The sequence below is a fragment of the Leptodactylus fuscus genome, chromosome 3 (assembly GCF_031893055.1).
Source record: "Leptodactylus fuscus isolate aLepFus1 chromosome 3, aLepFus1.hap2, whole genome shotgun sequence".
Taxonomy (NCBI): Eukaryota; Metazoa; Chordata; class Amphibia; order Anura; family Leptodactylidae; genus Leptodactylus; species Leptodactylus fuscus.
The window spans coordinates 116,816,277-116,835,303 of record NC_134267.1 but is presented as its reverse complement, the minus strand read 5'-3'; the positions used below and the strand labels follow the sequence as shown (position 1 = coordinate 116,835,303).

General features: G+C 38.8%; 1 protein-coding gene across 1 annotated transcript in view; it reads left to right on the top strand.

The window, feature by feature from the left end:
- The first annotated feature begins 247 nt into the window (after positions 1-247).
- FUT9 (fucosyltransferase 9) overlaps positions 248-19,027 on the top strand; it is a 108,837-nt gene continuing 90,057 nt past the window's right edge. The window contains exon 1 of the mRNA XM_075268221.1: positions 248-403. The gene's annotated coding sequence lies outside the window, so the exon portion shown is untranslated. The remainder of the gene's footprint in view (positions 404-19,027) is intronic.

The following is a 19,027-nucleotide window of genomic DNA, read 5'->3' as shown; positions in this document are numbered from 1 at the left end:
CTCCTACACGGAGACCGTATATATGATTGGCAAGCTGGGCATTCGTACAGGGACACCTAATGTGTCACTGGCACACACAGGACCCCTTGGTGCCAGTGGCTGCCCAGGGCCCCGCTAGTACGTGCATCCCCCAGCGCTCCTGTTCGGGGGGATGCGCGCACACTTTGCCCGCGCTATGTCAGTGCGCGCCCCCGCATCCTCCTCCCTCCTCCAGGTCCCCCCGTCCTATCTGTTCGGTTCAGTCCTGGCTGCAGCCTCTCGGTTTCTGACGAGGGAGAGATGGAGGCAGCGCCGACCTCTGGGAGCTGGGAGCCCATTGATGCCGTGCAGAGCATATAGAAGGAGACATCGGGCAGCAGCTCTCTCTCCTCAGTGGTAAGCCCGTGCCACTCGTCAATGTCAGGTGCATGTCTATGTATAGACCGTGGCTTTGTAGATAGCTCCTGTGTTCATGGTCAGGCTACAGTGCCACCTCTATTCAGTCATGGTGGGACCTGGCTGTATAGAGCGGGTACTGAGGCTGGCACATCACTGGCACATGTGTTGTAGTCATGCTATGACTGCCGGTATGGAGTGTAAATGTCATGTAATGTCACCAGCTGTACCCTCATATATGTATAATATGGAAACCACCTCTGCAGAGGCAGATGGCAGCGACTTGTCAGCAAGGATGGACCTACCTGTGCTTATGTACTGTACAGGGTTGTATTGTAGGCTATGGACATGTGTCTGCTCCATGAGATGCCTTATCAGAGCACAACCTGATCTCTAGTGTCCTATAGTGTCCTATGGCATTATCACAGGTGCATGGACCCATCATGAGTTACAATGATCTCTGCCCAATGATGCCCTTCTCTGCAATGGGCACCCTTACCACCAAACTGCCCATTGCTCTCTACCTGCCTTTTTCATATGGTTACTTTTTAGATACTGCTATTTGCAATTCATACCATGAAGATCTTACATGTTTTATTATATTGCAATGCCAAGTTTTTTTGACATAGTATTTACTAATATGGTTTGGACAGTATAACAAATTTCCTCGAAATTAGGATGATTTAATGTGTAGTATTAGATACCTTCTACATCTATTACGCCAATACTTGTAACCGGTAGCAAATATTGAAAGCTAGAATTTTATATTATCCTAAAGCGTCATTGGACTGATATGCTATGTACATTATAGAAATATTTGGATGGCATGTATGAGATGTATGTTTATTCAGTATAAATACAATGATAACCCAAGTTAGAAGAAGTGCTTGCAATGAGCAGATCCTATTTTTATATGCACAGCACACTTTAATGCAAGTCACAGCTTAAGTTGGTATATTTCCATTTGTGTGGGTGAGATGAGCAGTCAGTGCAGACAAATGGTTCAGTGAGTCTGGACTATGATACACGGCGAAGCTATGTACAGGACATGCGTTATATCCCAAACTTATAGGGAATGTCTTTGTAGAGCTATGTGTCTGTTGAATAAGGCTGTACTAATACAGGGCTAGATCTAGAGCATATTAAAGTAGGGACTCTATTACTGTCACTTGCAACCATTGCATATTTCTGTCTTTTAGCTATGAGATCCTGGACCTTGTCTAAATGACTCCTTTGTTAGTTGTGTTTGCTGACACATTAGTGTCCCCATTGGTACTGATGGCTACTATATGTGAATTGATCATTTTATGCTAGACAATGAAGACTTGTAAGTACAGACTCCCTTCACTATGGCTGTTCTGTGTATTGCAGCATAGCCAATATTACTTCCTACCATTCCTCTGTAAATATTTTTTATAATATTGCACATATTGCTTTGTTATATTGCTATGTGATTGTTTTCCTTGGAACATGCATAAAATATTATTTTTCTATCTCCCTTCCTATATGTGTTTAATTCTTTTACAATTGCTAGTCTTATCCAGAGGGTCTGAGATTATCATTTTATGTTATTGAGGTTGTGCAATTGCAGCATGCTGTCCATCCAAATAGGTGCTGAAATCAGAATCATTTCTTCAGATTGTAATCATTTTACACTTGCATTTTAACAACTGTATTAAGAAGGTTACAATTAAGTCTGTGATTGTCTTGGGGTCCAGAGGGAAGTTTCTATTCTGTGTTTCTCATTGGTTTCTCTAGTTGCAACCTGCTTATATTCTATTTTGGCTTCCAGATAAAGTCCCCATTGTTCTCTGTGTGAGTAACATCAATTAAAATTTCTGCAAAGGGATATTCAATTGTGGCTGGTACTTTATATTCATGGGTTACCCACTGGGGTGATTCAGTCTGTGACACATGCCATCTCAAGATTTTATTGTAAAAAATGAAACTACTTTAAAAGGAGTTATCAGGTGTTTTTTCCCATCATAAACTGGCACCATAATGTGCAGGATGAAGTGATTCCCTTTGAATTTTTTTCTGTTATGCTGGGATGGTTTCACACCTTGTTCAAATGATCTGCCCTCATTTCAATGAATCTCTCTTTCTGAGGAAAGCATACAGAGTTGGCATAAGAGTTGATTTATATACATACTAATTGCAATCACATGACTGTGGAGAGCTTGACTTCTTCGGTTAGCGCTCTACTCCCTTGACTTGAAACGCCTAATTTGCACACAGAATAAAATTTATTTTTCTAAAATGAGTATGGCTTTGTTCATTTTTTTAACCTATTCTGAGCTGTTTTCAAAACATTTCTTTTTGACTGGACAATCCCTCTAAGGGTATGTTCACACAGTTTTTGTAAAACTAATTTTGAACCAGTTTGTGAGAAAATAACGCTTAAAATCTGTTTCCCATTCATTTTAAAGGAAGGCAGTGACAGATTTTTCTCAGGTAGCAGAAAAAAGAAGCACCCCATCCTAGAAATAAAAGGAGGCAACAAAAAAACACTCATGAGGATTTTGAGTTGTGTTTTCAAAAAACACTTGAAAAACTGCTAGTATTTTTAGGAAACAGAACCCTGTGTACTAAGCAAAAGACAGCTTCTAAAATCTGTGTCAGAAACCTCTTTAAGGGTCAGTCCACACAGAGGAATTTGCCTCGGATTAAAGGCAGATTTCGCTCCTGAATCCGGGGCAGATTCCTCTCGAATCCACCTCCCATTGTTTTCATTGGGAGTCAGAGATCGCAGCAGGACTCAGTAAAAACAAGCTTCCTGCTGGATCTTGTCTGCAGGGTTTGCCGATCGAGACCCCCTCCTGATTAGGCCCATTCATCCTGGCCTATTCAGCAGGAGGATGCCGCGACATTGCATTGGCATCCCGTTGTGTCTAGCCCACGAAAAAATGCTGGCGACGGAAAATGAAGAGTAATTTTCTCTTCATTTTATGTTGTGTGAACAGACCCAAAAAACTGCTTCAAAATCCTGAAGCAGATTATATATGCCTGACAAAAAAACCTGTATACCCTAAATGGATATTCTGATACGCCATAAATATGTCATATGTGTAAGTTTTAACGTTAGGACCCTCAATTATTGAGGGTATGGGTTACTGTGCCATTCATTGTGATTTATGTATCTGGTAGAAGATGTCAAGTAAAGTAGTGACAGCAACATTCATCTGGTTACAAAACCTTTCTGAGACCTTATAGGGTAACTATACTTTTAAACACATCTGATGTTCAGGTAACATTTGATGCAATAATAAATGTTGTAATATATTTTGACTGTGCAGAAATTTCCTTTCTTTTTCTTGTTTCTCTATCACTAGCTGAAATCCATATACCACTTTTAACTGGAGTAAGGGTGGGCGTTCTCCTGTATAATGCAGGGCAGCTGAAACTGGGGAGTCACTTCATATAGTTATATCTTGAACACTTTGAAACTTAAGAACAGTGGTTCTCCTGTCATATGAAAAATAACATTCTCAGTTTTTATATGGCGTTCTACTTGTATTATTTCCAGAGATATTACCACTTGAAACAGTCAGGATTGGCATATTTATATGGAACTGATCCAAATCCCCACTGTGCAATTCAAGACGCTGTGCACCTTATCCACAGAGTTTATTTTCATTTACCATTATTAAAGGTATTGTAAAGCAAGGAAAATGTTCTAAATTGAATAGTAAGATGGTAGACTTCCTAACATTTGCCAAATAACAGTATTCACTCTATGCACTGTAAACACTTGTTTCTGGTAGATAACTGGAAGACCGCCAAATTAATCAAAAACACAACCTCATCTACTCACAGATTTGTTTGGTGATGTCATACAAATGTAATGCTTGCTTCTAAGGTTCACATTACAAATAAGAGATGTTAATAAGTTATAAGTTATATAAGTTATAAGTCATCATTCGTGACCTATCCCAAGAGATAAGTTGCTGTAAGAGGGGTCTAGCAGAGGATGCTTTCTCTCACTTTCTTATTAAAAACACATACTGTATATACTCGAGTATAATCCGACTTTTTCAGCACAGTTTTTATGCTGAAAAAGCCCCCCTCGGCTTATACTCAAGTCAGGGTCCAACTCCGGGTCGGACTGGCAAGGACCTGCTTAAATGAAACGAAGGGGAAGGTCCTTTAGTGTTACAGTAATGATATAGGACACTCCCCCTTCTCTAGCAAGAGAGATGAAAGCACGGGAAGCCCCTGCTGCTGCCCTGCATTGAGGAGAGGAAGCTAGAATAAAGTGAAAGTGAAACACACAGGTACCTGCTGGAGGTACTATTCCTATTAATGTCAGGCATTCGGGGTTATTAATTTAGTTTCAGTAACTCCATGTGCCTCACATTAATAGTAGTTACCCCCATCATGTCCCTCATATTAACCCCTGTGTTCCCCTTATAAGGGTTACTAATATGTGAGACACATGGGGTACTAATAAAGGACCTTAATTATGAAGATACCTAATTATTACCTCCATATGTCCCACATATCAGTAACTCTTACGTGAGGCTCACAGGGGGTAAATGTGAGGGACATGATGGGGTTAACTGTTATTGCTATGAGGCACATGGAGTTACTAAGCTGTAATGCACATGACCATAATGTCTCAGAATGTAATTTTATTGGTATCTATTTTAATTTTTTAAATTTTCCAGTAGCTGCTGCATTTCCCCTTCTAGGCTTATACTCGAGTCAATAAGTTTTCCCAGTTTTCTGTGGTAAAATTAGCGGCCTTGGCTTATATTCGGGTCGCTTATCCTCGAGTATATACGGTACATACTCAGTCAAATCAAGGAGAACTTACAGAGGACCCTTCATCCTACTCTTTGTGTCATTCAGTAGACACAGTCTTCTGATTCCAGTGCTGTTATATTTTTTTTCTGTAGTCCCTACTGTTGCTGAGCAATCATTTCTGTTAGTTTCAGAACCCAATATGCTAATTTGGCTCTCTACTGTCAGGTGGGCGGTGCATTACTGTCTGCTCCAGCCCAAGACCTGACAGTAGAGAGGCTATTAAGTGCATTGGCTTCTGAAACTAACAGAAATGAATGCTCAGGAACAGTAGGGACTACACAAAAAAAATCCTACTCTATCAGAATCAGTAAAGCGCTGAAGGCTGAAATAGCCTCTTTGGCTGGATAGAATTTAGCTGGTGATTGGTTTGTTTGTTCTTGGTTTTCTTGGTGGAAGAGAGGAAGATAAGTTGTATCTTTGACATAACGGGGTTCACAAGATTAGTAAATGCTTAACAGTTGACAAGTAAAATATAATGATTTCATTTGATGGCTAAGAAATAATTCCCATAAAGATTACATATATAGGATTTTTGTTTATCTTTGGAGGATAACAGCTCTTTAAAGGACTTTATTGGCCAAGAATACCTTTTTTGTTTTCGAGAATTGCCTGTATACAACATTACTCAAATTCCCAATTTACATATTTACAGGGAGACTATCAGCAGTAAGTTGGCTATAAACCTCATTATAGTGCCTTGTACGGGTGATTCTGCAGTTTCCAATTATGCCTCATTCAGCTATGGAGCCCCATTTTCATGCAAATTGCCACTTTACTTATACGCAAGTGAGGGGAAAAGTGCTTTGCCCAGGTATGTAGAGCTGAGACCAAAGACCAGGCATCCTAAAGTACGCCTCAAAGCATTTTTTCCAAAATTTGCATATGGATAAAATGGCGATTTATATTAAAATGGGGCTCGAAAGCTGAATAACACAGAAACCTATGGATTATGTTTATTACCTGCTAGCGGGCTCCTTTTAACGTTTTCATATGGGGACTTTTGGAAAGAAAAGATAATCCTGGAAAATTTATCTAAAATAAAATACACTTCACACGTACATATTTTCTCAATAACAGATCTGTTTGCAGTGTGAAAGAGGCTATTTAAGTTCCAGGTGTTTCACTGAATGCGATATTAAAATTATAATAATATGTCTTTATTCATTTCTGTAGTAGATATTTTTGCACTTTCCAGATAGTCTATGCTGTGCATTTATAGCAGTTAGTTTATGGTCTAAATATAACTAGCATTAGTATGTTTTAATTGTATTTTCTCTAGTGTCTCCTTTTAGCATATTTAATGGTATGGCCTGGACACAGAGACTCCTAATTGTGTTTCTTTATGGTCAGCTATAGAGGCCTGTGCTTTATCCATATTATGCAGACCCAGAAAAAGAGAAATGGCAAAACCTAAGGCCGGGGGTGTCCAGCATGCTACATGTTTTTATGTGAAAGACTACTATGTTAGTAACACATTGTGAAGAAATAATTTTATCCTTAGCCCAAAAAGAGGTTTTCTGCACTATAAAGTGCAGAGGAAAGAATATCATCTATGATTTTGGATCTCAATATGAACATTAGGCTGGATTCACACTTCTGAGTCTCAGACGTGAAACTCTGTGTGCACCAGATTTAGCAGAATGTACACTATGGCTCCTAGCATCATAGATAACTATAATGTTAGGAATCTGTGTCCGGGCATAGTGTACAAGTTGATAAATGCGACTCAAACACGAACTCAGTCTTGTCCGAGACTTGGTAGTGTAAAACCAGCCTTTTCAAAAAATTCCTATAGCACTTTTCACAAGAAGTTTTCACAATTTTCCTTTGCAGATTTTCTGCTTCAATGATACTGATAAGGAAACTGCCTGCAATTCCATATGTATAATTGGTATGCTGCGATTTCCAAAAATGCAACAGTCTTGGAAATTACAGCATTTCTGCCGCGGGTATTTTCTGCGATGTATGGAAGGGAATTCTACCATGGCCAAACTGATCTGTTTCACCACGGATGGCGGGGGGGGGAGTTCATCCATATAGGACAATCAGATGCAGCAAAAGAAACTGTTGTGATACTATTTGGTTTGTGTGCACAAGGTATTGATGCATTTAAAGTGGATAATGCCTGTTCTGTGGACAGCCCAGAGCTTTTATATTGGTTTTTATTGTGTACTAAGAAAAGTATCTGGCATTGCCCGAGAATATAGTGTGGGTCCAATGGATCATTACCTGGCAGCTCCTGATCCTCTTTAAGAGTTATGACTGAAAACATTAATATGTGCACAGAAAGCATAAGATACAATGATTTATCTAAAGGCGTGGAGAAGAAAAATGAAGCAGTTACCAATCCAACTGTCAGCTGTCCAAGGCCCTTTTGAAAGTACTAATGTAATCATATGGTTGGTATAGACAGACACTACACTGCACCTTCCCATATAGGATTATATAGTAAAGTACACAACCTACTAATGGCAGATAAAAAGGCAAAAAATAAACCCTAGCAAATCCTGGAGACCACGCCAGACTACTGGTGTAATACTTTACATATTTGTGCCAATATTATCTATCTACTGATGACATACTTACAGTATATGCAATTTTACTTTTACTAAATAGATAAAACTAGGTTAAATACCAGTACCACTCATTGATTGTTATACAGTCCTATGAAAAAGTTTGGGCACCCCTATTAATCTTAATCATTTTTAGTTCTAAATATTTTGGTGTTTGCAACAGCCATTTCAGTTTGATATATCTAATAACTGATGGACACAGTAATATTTCAGGATTGAAATGAGGTTTATTGTACTAACAGAAAATGCGCAATATGCATTAAACCAAAATTTGACTGGTGCAAAAATATGGGCACCTCAACAGAAAAGTGACATTAATATTTAGTAGATCCTCCTTTTGCAAAGATAACAGCCTCTAGTTGCTTCCTGTAGCTTTTAATCAGTCCCTGGATCCTGGATGAAGGTATTTTGGACCATTTCTTTCTACAAAACAATTCAAGTTCAGTTAAGTTTGATGGTCGCCGAACATGGACAGCCCGCTCTCAAATGATCTGAAAACAAAGATTGTTCAACATAGTTGTTCAGGGTAAGGATACAAAAAGTTGTCTCAGAGATTTAACCTGTCAGTTTCCACTGTGAGGAACATAGTAAGGAAATGGAAGACCACAGGGACAGTTCTTGTTAAGCCCAGAAGTGGCAGGCCAAAAAAAATATCAGAAAGGCAGAGAAGAAGAATGGTGAGAACAGTCAAGGGCAATCCACAGACCACCTCCAAAGAGCTGCAGCATCATCTTGCTGCAGATGGTGTCACTGTGCATCAGTCAACAATACAGCGCACTTTGCACAAGGAGAAGCTGTATGGGAGAGTGATGAGAAAGAAGCCGTTTCTGCACGTACGCCACAAATAGAGTTGCCTGAGGAATGCAAAAGCACATTTGGAGAAGCCAACTTCATTTTGGAAACAAAGATTGAGTTGTTTGGTTATAAAAAAAGGCGTTATGCATGGCGTCCAAAAAGAAACAGCATTCCAAGAAAAACACTTGCTACCCACTGTAAAATTTGGTGGAGGTTCCATCATGCTTTGGGGCTGTGTGGCCAATGCCGGCATCGGGAATCTTGTTAAAGTTGAGGGTCGCATGGATTCCACTCAGTATCAGCAGATTCTTGAGAATAATGTTCAAGAATCAGTGACGAAGTTGAAGTTACGCCGGAGATGGATATTTTAGCAAGAAAATGATCCAAAACACCGCTCCAAATCCTCAGGCATTCATGCAGAGGAACAATTACAATGTTCTGGAATGGCCATCCCAGTCCCCAGACCTGAATATCATTGAACATCTGTGGGATGATTTGAAGCGGGCTGTCCATGCTCGGCGACCATCTAACTTAACTGAACTTGAATTGTTTGTCCAAAATACCTTTATCCAGGATCCAGGAACTGATTAAAAGCTACAGGAAGCGACTAGAGGCTGTTATCTTTGCAAAAGGAGGATCTACTAAATATTAATGTCACTTTTCTGTTGAGGTGCCCATACTTTTGCACCGGTCAAATTTTGGTTTAATGCATATTGCACATTTTCTGTTAGTACAATAAACCTCATTTCAATCCTGAAATATTACTGTGTCCATCAGTTATTAGATATATCAAACTGAAATGGCTGTTGCAAATAACAAAATATTTAGAACTAAAAATGATTAAGATTAATAGGGGTGCCCAAACTTTTTCATAGGACTGTACATACTATAAGATCATGAATTTCCAGCTTCAAAAACTGACATTGGGGACCACGGCTGCGTAAACAACAATGCATGTACTTTGTCCTGTGTGGAGGCAAAAAGGCAAATAAACTGTGTGTTGGTGGGTAAAAGTAGACCCTTAAACTGTGTGTGGGACCCTAAGAGGGCCCTAATTGTGAATTAGTGTAAAATGGACCCATTATAAGGTGTGGAACAAAATGGGCCATTTAATTGAGTACGGAGGCCATTACAATGTGTGTGGAGGCACACACCCGCTATGTGGTAAAACCACATGGATGCTACTTGGATGACATTACTTCATATAGTAAGCCTGGAACGCGAGACAAACAGGTATAGGACCTTTCCTGAGTTTTTCCCTGGGTTCACTGCCAGTTCATGGGCCTGCGATAATACACATGGGTGTGTGTATGTGACCATACAAGAAAATGGATCAGGGTACTAGCTGTGAAAAAACAGTGTGATAACCCACTGTTATCTACAGTAGCAGCACTGTGGATGAGATTTCTTCATATCTCATCTACGTGCGGCAGCTAAAACCACAGTAGTTTTATACCCACAACATGTCAATTATAGCAGGGAGCAGGTCTCACCCTTTGTAATGCAAAGGTTGAAAGATACAAAAGGCCCACAGCAACTGCAACAGAGGTTTCCACAGCAAAACCACCCAATTTTTTTTTTTTTTTTTACTGTAGTGGCTTATATAAGAACACACTGCCGTGCATGCAGTGGCGGTGGGGTAACTAGGAATGGTGGGGCCCCGTGGTGAACTTTTGACATGGCCCCCCCCCAACCGACGCCGACGACCTCGACCGACCCCCTCCTCTGCACTCTATTATGTCCCTTAGTAAGCCCTGCACACAGTATTATGTCCATTAATGGCCCCTGCACACAGTATTATGTCCCTTAGTGGCCCCTGCACCGCAGCGGTAGCGGCTGTTACTGGGCCCCCTAATGGCCCAGGCCCTGTGGCAGCCACCTCCGCTGCCTCTATGGTAGTTGCGCCCCTGCGTGCATGTGATTTGCTTATCAAGGGTTCACTGAGGGTCAGTCGCCCAAGGGCCCGCACAGACTTGGAGCCGGCCCTGTGTACAGGACAATCATACTAAGCTATGTTCAACGTTGATCTTTGTGCCTGCAATTATCGATAGCCACTCACATCATGACAATATAAAAGTATACTCATATCCCCTTAACCTTTTTTTTTTATGTAGATTGTGAGCCCCATATAGGGATCACAATGTACATTTTTTTTCCCTATCAGTATGTCTTTGTAGAATGGTAAGAAATGCACGCAAACACGGGGAGAACATAAAAACTCCTTGCAGATGTTGTTTTAGATTTTAGATAGTGATATGCCTGAATAGCCTTTAAAAACTGATATGCAAAAACAGATATGCAAATGAACCTCACCGTGCACCCTGGACCTTCCCCAAGCCATTGTGCACCCCCCTGCGTCATACCTTTGTAACACCCCCTCCTTTGATTGTGCTCCAAGTGTCACGACCTGAATTCTTGTGATTAAGTTGTGTGTTTTTCTGGTGGGGATTTGATCCGGTGTTCTGTGGGTTCCTTGCCATGGGACCATCTGTTTGTACATTTGGTATCGGCCTTCGGAGTATACCTGAGGTTCTTTAGATTGAGCCTCAGGTGTTGGTCGTTACCATTGTCCTATCGGACGCTTCTGGGGCCTGTATAAGGAGGAGGGCTGGCTTCACTTATTGCCGGTTTTCGTTGTATCCAACATAGAATTCGTGGCTCAGGGAGGAGGAGTGTTTTTGGAACTATAGCTGAGTTGGAAGTGGTGTGAGTGTTGCCTTGTGTGTGAGACTGGTTTTCCCCTCCACACTTCTACTCTGCCCTGTCCTTCAGTTCTGAGTGCCTGTCACTGTCTTGGTGTTTGTGAGGAAGTTTGGGTTCCAGTTTGTTTTGCCCCAGTCCTGTGTTAACCCTTTCCTCACCTCTCCACTGTCCCTCTCCTCATTCTCTTGTTACGTATTGTGTTGTGCTGTGTGTCTGTTGTCCAGTACTTCCCGTCCTGTTTGTGTTGTCTGCAGCTGCACCTTGGTTTCTGTAGGGGTAACCACCTTAGTATCCCCAGTCCCTAACCCTCTTGTAGCTCTCGCCCTGTCGGCTAGGCCTTCGTGTTAGACAGCCAGGAGTTGTCGGGGCCAAGGCTAACTTGGGAACAGCTGACCACCCGCAGGCAGGGCCTAGCTAGCCGCCGTAGCATCAGGGAAAGTTTCCCTCCCCTGTTCCCTTAGCGATGCAGTCTGCAGTCCGGATTTTGGGTCTGGGCATAGACACGAACGTGACACCAGGAAGCCCTCCTCCTCCGTAGGTGTAACTGCCTCCATTCTCTGTAGTCTCGATCCTGCGCTTTGAAATCTCGGGCATGCACAGTAACGCACCCTTCTGAGTGCTACTGCACATGCTCGAGCGCCATTTTCTTGTGCGCTTTCTTCCATTGTCCACAAGAAAATTTCTAGTATTTTTCTCAGCTTATGTGTTTCTGTGATATATTATTGTTATTATCCTGTATCTGTATTATCATACTGCTTGTAACACACTGAAATTTCCCCATGGTGGGACTGTTAAAGGATTATCTTATCTTAACACCTGCGTTGGAGTCCCCATAGGAGACTCCACTACATATTCAATCTCTCTGACGGTTTTATACTGAAACCGTTGCCCCCCTTAATAGTCTGTGGGGTCCACGGATAACCACTTTTTTAATGGACAGGCACTCCATCTTTCGGGTCCCATGCAGATCCCAATGACAGACAGCTGAACTCTAGTGTGAACCTAGCTTAACATTAAGAGTAACATAGTAGATAACGTTGGATAAAGACAATTCAATCATGTCCAACCTATAAACATAAGTAGTTGATCCAGAGTTAATCAAAAAACCATTATACCCTAACTGAGAAGAAAATTACCCCATTTTTTCTTTTATGTGTAGAGGATGTCCCATTGTAATACTTACAGGCTTAGACATAAAGAGATTAATGGAAAGACTTCTGTGCTGTCCATTCCTACCTTTGTACATTGTAATTAGGTCACTTTTAAGCCATTTTTCCTCCAAAGTGAGCAGTGAAAATGAAAAATGGAAAGCAGTACTGCAAGGAGTAGTATAAGAAAGTGCTACCCTGTATGTGTTGTTTGGGCACATAAATAGGCACAGAGGGAGAGGGAGAGAAACGCCATTAATCTTTTGGAGGGTCAGATTTTCTTGGATTCACTTCCATCTACCAGGACACTATGAGTCCCTAAGGTAACAGTGCAGTGAAAAGTACCAAGACTGACCTCATTTTGTAAACTACACCCCATAAGAAATTTCTCAATAGACATTATTAGCATTTTAACCTCAGATATGCTTTCCAACAATCAATGTGCAAATTAAAATTTTTAAAGAAATACACAATTTCAGTCTCCAATATGTTGGGCCCACTTTAATCTGAGTACCAGTTTACTGCTTAATAGTTTAATCTGTCAATGTATGCTAACAATATTTATATTCATAGCAGTTTCTTTGGATACAAATGCTGGTAAAAGATACATTTATGATGGGCTTGTAAAATGAGACCTGTCGTCTCTTTTTTTCTCATTCTAAAACCTTATTTAACCCAGAAAGACAAGAAAACTATTGCAAAACCACACACTTGAACTGTTACCAAAAGAACACCAGGGAAACAAAGCCACATGAGAACAGCCCAAAATAACCATGCATTAGCTCTTGATTAAAGATGCACATTCAGATGAAGACCATATTTACCGAGTCTGTGACAGCAGGGCAGAAATAGTGTTTGAGGTCTTGTAAACCTATTTTTATATAGTGTGCATGCAAAATTAGTGACTAAAATAGAGAAGCAGGGACGTGGATACTATCTATCAGAACTACATGATGTTCTACTGTACATACAAATACATATTCTAAAGAGACAATACTTTATATTTAGAGGAAAAATGATGAATCAAAATTCCTTAGTTATATTTTCCTGGTGTGTTGTGTGTACTGTGCAAGAACCTAAAGAAGGCTTCAGTTAGGGCTGGGCTATTGTTCACTAAAATTAATATCTCAGTCTTTAAGTTTAAGAACAATGCTTAATGTTAATCTCAATTTATATGTTCTTAAAATAATTCAGTGAGCTGGCATAAGGAAGAGTCACATGTATTTGACACTGGCTTCCCTATCCTACTACCCAGTTATTTACTACAGTGAATAAACTGATAATCCAAATTTTCTGCGTTAGGACAAAGCCTGCATGGAAGATTTCAGACTGTTGGGCAGGGCTAACGGCAATTCCATACATTTTTTTTCATGTACTTTTTTTTTCCTATCAGTATGTCTTTGTAGAATGGGAGGAAATCCATGCAAACACGGGGAGAACACACAAACTCCTTGCAGATGTTGTTCCTGGCGGGATTCGAATTCCAGGACTGCAGCACTGCAAGGCTGCAGTGCTAACCACTGAGCCACCATGTTGCCATGGCAATTTCATAATTCTTATGGAAATCAGAACCACGATTGTTTGGAGTGGTGAATTAATCAAATTAATTTGACTAACTTCACAGCCCTAACTCCAGTTTTTGTTGTTTTTGCTAGCTTTCTGAGTATATGCTATATATAGACTTGCTTTATCAGTATTAATTTTCTTCTTAATTTTCTTTACACTTCACTTTGGATTATTTTGGTTGGCATTTTAGGAGTTTTGGAACCAATTGTGGTTTAAGATTAAAGGGGCTCTATCGTTGGGAAAACTCATTTTTAACTAAGCATATACTTGCATAATCTTTAGAAAGGCCATTCCACACATAATTTTTGTATGCTAATCCCCTCAGTAGTTTTTGAATGAGCCCACTTTTATTCTCATGTTAATTAGCCTCCGGAAATTTCAGTGAGCACTATCTGCTGTGTGTGTGTGAGAGCATGGAGACTGCTGCTGCTGCTGAGGATTCATCAGCATTCCCTGCTCTCACAGACACATAGCAGACAGTGCTCACTGAGTCTTCCGATGCTCGTTTCTGTCTAATTAGCGTGTGAATAAAAGCAGGCTCATTCAAAAACGACTGAGGGGATTAACATACAAAATGTATAGCCTTTCTAAAGGCTATGCAAGTATATGTTTAGTTAAAAATTAGTTTTCCCAATGATAGAGCCACTTTAAATAGTTAGTAATAGAACTAATTGTGTGTCCTTAAATGAATGAACATTGTAACTCAAGTGGACACTGTATACCCCTATACATATACCATATTTGAATATTGCAACTTCCCACACAGAAATTCAAAATCTACCCTTAAAAAAAATACATTTTAGCCAGGGTCATTCTTAATGTACCTGTTTTAAGACAAGTCAACAACCACCTGATCTGCAGTGAATTTTACTGTATTTGATATTAATTCTTACTGATGATGTTTTTTATAGCATGCTTTAGATACTTTTCCATCAACAAACATGCTAAGCTAATACCAGATTAAAGGCTTTGGGGATCAATCCTGTTAAGGACACTTACATTTGTGTGCAGAAAAATACCATAAATTGTATTTTTTGAACAGCTATTGAGTGCTGAGAACCCATTTCCATTTGAAATCATTGAAATTCCAAAAGAAGACAAACTCTCAGAGATTTAAGATGGTCAAACACAGTGGTGTACAAAGTGTTATAGCTGCAAATAAGTGAAGATGCAATCTGGTAAATGGCACCATGATGTGCAGAATTTTAAAAAAGAATACTAAGATTGTTGGGTTAGTATTTTTGCATTACATTTTTTTCTTCCAGAGAAGTGTGGAAGACCTACCACAGCAAATAATTATCATAAGAGGTCTTGTGAGATTTGCCGTTCTTTTAGAGATAGTGACATTTCTGATTTTTAGGACATTTTTAGGACATTTTTAATAGTACTTTTTTTTAACTATTTTCCTAATAACTTATACAACCTCCAATAGATGTTTGAATAGTTACTTTTGATTTTATTTATTAATATTTGCAATAAAAAATGTTACAACTTTAATTTATTACATTAAAAAAATCTTTCAAAAACAACCTCCCTATCTTCATAAGAGAAAATTAAAGTTCTAAAATAAATACATGAATTTAAAAAAACAAAACAAATTTGAAGATATTTTTTATCACAAAATAATTTCTATATAAAGAAGCCAATTTGAGAGACTGATGTTGGTACTACTAATACTTGCAATTGCCTTAGATATGTATGACAAGTTTTTTTAAGGCTACAATCACTCTTGTATTCAGTGACTTTTCGGGGATTCGTCCCCCATTACACTTGAAAAATGCAAGAAAGTCTTTTCTATCCATATTTTTCAGACAGAAACTCAGTGGACCTCATTATAGTCTATGGGGTCTGTGAGTTTCCATGGGCATCCTCTTTTTAAGTGGATTGGGTTTCCATTTTTCCCCGAAGAATGGAGACCCCAATGCAGGTGTGAACCTAGTGTCAATGCAGCAGACCATTACGTTGGCTAGTGGTCTTAATAGTATTTGACTTTTTTTTTTAATTCGCTAATGTTTTATTCTGTTTAGTAAACTCTTCTGGCTTATTGTCCTACAACAATAAAAAACATTTGTTGCTTTGTGTCACGGTCTTTTATTTTATATTTTGTGGGAGTACTTTAGGATTGTGGTTAGTAAATCCACATTTTTGTAGTTGGAAACATTATTTTTGAGGCCAGTGATTGGCCAACTACAATGGGATTGTTGTATCTAACATCGTTGATGCAGGACAGGTGGGAACCAGTGCCACTAGAGCAGCAGGGGATTAGTCTGTATCGTGTACCATTTTTTGCTTAGACAAGTTTCTTGCCGCTTCCAACTCAAAAACATCTTTTGAATCTGCTCCTTCCTCACCCCTGAAACTCCAAAAATGCTAGTCCATAACCTCATAATCTCCCACTTAGACTTCTGTAACACCCTTCTCAATGCCCTTCCAACAAATGCTCTTGCTTTCCTCCAGTCCACCCTAAACCCTGTCACTCGCTTAATTCACCTCTTCCTCTGTTCTTTAACCGGCTGCCAATCCCTTCACTGGCTAACCATCACCCAATGAATAGAGTTTCAAATGTTAAAGCTGGCATACAAAGCCATACACAACCTCTCCCCTTAATACATTTCTGACCTAAGAGAACTTCTACTCTCACCTTCTGTCTCTATCACCCTTTCCTTATAGATTGTCAGAGATTGTGGGCTTAGCCCTCGATCCCCCTGTACCAATTGGTCACTGTTAGTATTGTACGTATTCTTTATATTTTGTGTATGGTATGCAAATGTACAGCACCAAGGAATTAATACTGCTCTAAAAATAAACAGATAAATAATAATAATAATAATAATAATAATAATAATAAAGTTTATGAAAATCCAGTTGGTTCTGTAGGATATAAAATGTTCTCTCTCTAAACCTTAGTAACTATTTTCCTATTCAACATTTTAACATAATCTTAAGTAATAGTTCTAGTAGTGAGTGACACATTTTGTAATTCCTAAACTGAATATCTTCCACAATTCAGTTTTATCATTACAAAACCCGATAAAGCTCGTTGTCCTTTCATGGTCTTGATAGGATACCGATAACATCACCAGCAATTAGTCAATGTATTCTCAAATGTGACTGTATCGTAGAAAAACTACTTAAAGTTCAGAATCTTTAGGGGTTTGTGTTCTGTAAAATGTTCCCATTTGCCATTATGTTAAAATACTGTCACTTACGGTTTGATGAGATTCATATTCTTGTAGCTTAAACACAAGTTAAAAACATAGAATTTTATGACTGCAGAATAATTAGAAACCTACTGCCGTAGAAAAAAATATTTTTGACAATTGATGAATATTGTTTGACATTGTAAAACTTTGTCTAAATTTCTTTCTTTTTTATGCTGACACATTTGGAAGTGTATATCCTGTGATAAAAATAACTCATCTTAGACTTGTTCCTTTTTGACTGTCTTATTCTTGTGATTGTTACATGAAAGAGTGATGTTAGTATGGGGAAAAGGATGGAAACTTGGGAAGTGCAATATTAAATAAAAAGATATCATTTCCAGGCTAAGGACGGGGCCCCATTCTGCGAATATGTGGTGTAAACGCAGCACCAAAAACAATTCTGCGTATTACATTACCTTAGCCTGAGACTGGCTTTGGTAGGTTTGAGTCTTCTAGTACTGGATAGCTTTTTTCCGAAGGTTGCCACTTTTTTTAGATATGGTTGCAAATGTATTGTCTTGATTGTTGAATATTATTGCATGATTTGGCATTACAAGGTGTGTATCAGAGATGGGGAGAGTAGCTGAAATACACCTACGCAAATGGTCGCATACATTTTTTCATTGGACTAAATGTAAGGCCAAAATGTGATGTGAATGTACCTTTAATTGCACAAGTTTTTAATTTTTATATATGAGTAATATAAATTTTAAGAGGAGAGGTACACAGAACAGCGTAAGAAATGGAACTATACCGAAGACAGTAAATATTGAAAAGTAATGTGTTCAGATTGGCATTGATGAAAAACAGTGAGAAAAGAAAAGAAGTCACTTGTATAATGCAACACATTGTTGTCAAATTGGACTTTGATACGCATCCTTCCACATGCTAATCATTTAATCTCATAAAAGGATTAAAAGATTATGCAAAAGTCAGCAACAATCCATACTGATCTATGATAGAAACCTAAATTAGCTGTAGTTCTGATTATAATGGAATTATCATGTTGGAAATTTAGGAAGCAAAAGGTGGACAACATATTAAATGTTTATCTTATGTTAGAAGCACTGTAAATCAATTCCTGTACGTCCACATTGACTTTCAGGATGGCCACTGTAGAGGAAGAATCAGCAATGTGTCCTAACGCTACTGCCTGTATATATGCTAAAGTTTCTGCAAATAGAGCAGAGTAATTCAGTTATTTATGGAGCATTATCATTTTTCTTGTGATAATGATATTGGCAATTTCAGTTACACGTCACATTTAAAGATTCACCTTTTTATCATAGGTGAAATTTCCACTGTAGCATTCTATTACTTATGATATTTCATCCTTGGGTAAGTTTTAATTGTCCCGACACAGTGAACATACATTTATGTTCCTATATGAATTCTACTTCATTTCAAGTTATCCTGGCTTTCTTCAACTATAGTCAAACGTACAGCTGAAAAGATAGAGTTTGTGTGGACCCATGTTGGTAATGTTTTAAAGGCATGTATTCATTTTTTTGCCACCATATTAATAAGTAATTTTCTTGAAACATGTTATGCATTGTAATTTTTGTTTTGCACTGTGTATACATTTAATTTTCTGTATAAAATTTATAGAATGATCAATTACATACAGATATATCTACCTTTATTAAGGACACCAATTTCTCGCAATGCAAATTCAATACACTTTCACAATATTCTAGCAAAACCCTTATAACAGGCCACAAATCACATTACAACCACTGGTCACATACAGATACATAGAATAGATATCTCCAGAAACCATATTGCAAAATCATTTTTGTCATCTGTAAAAGAGGAAAAGCAAGTAAGGACACATCTGTACTTTTCTGTAATGTGAAAA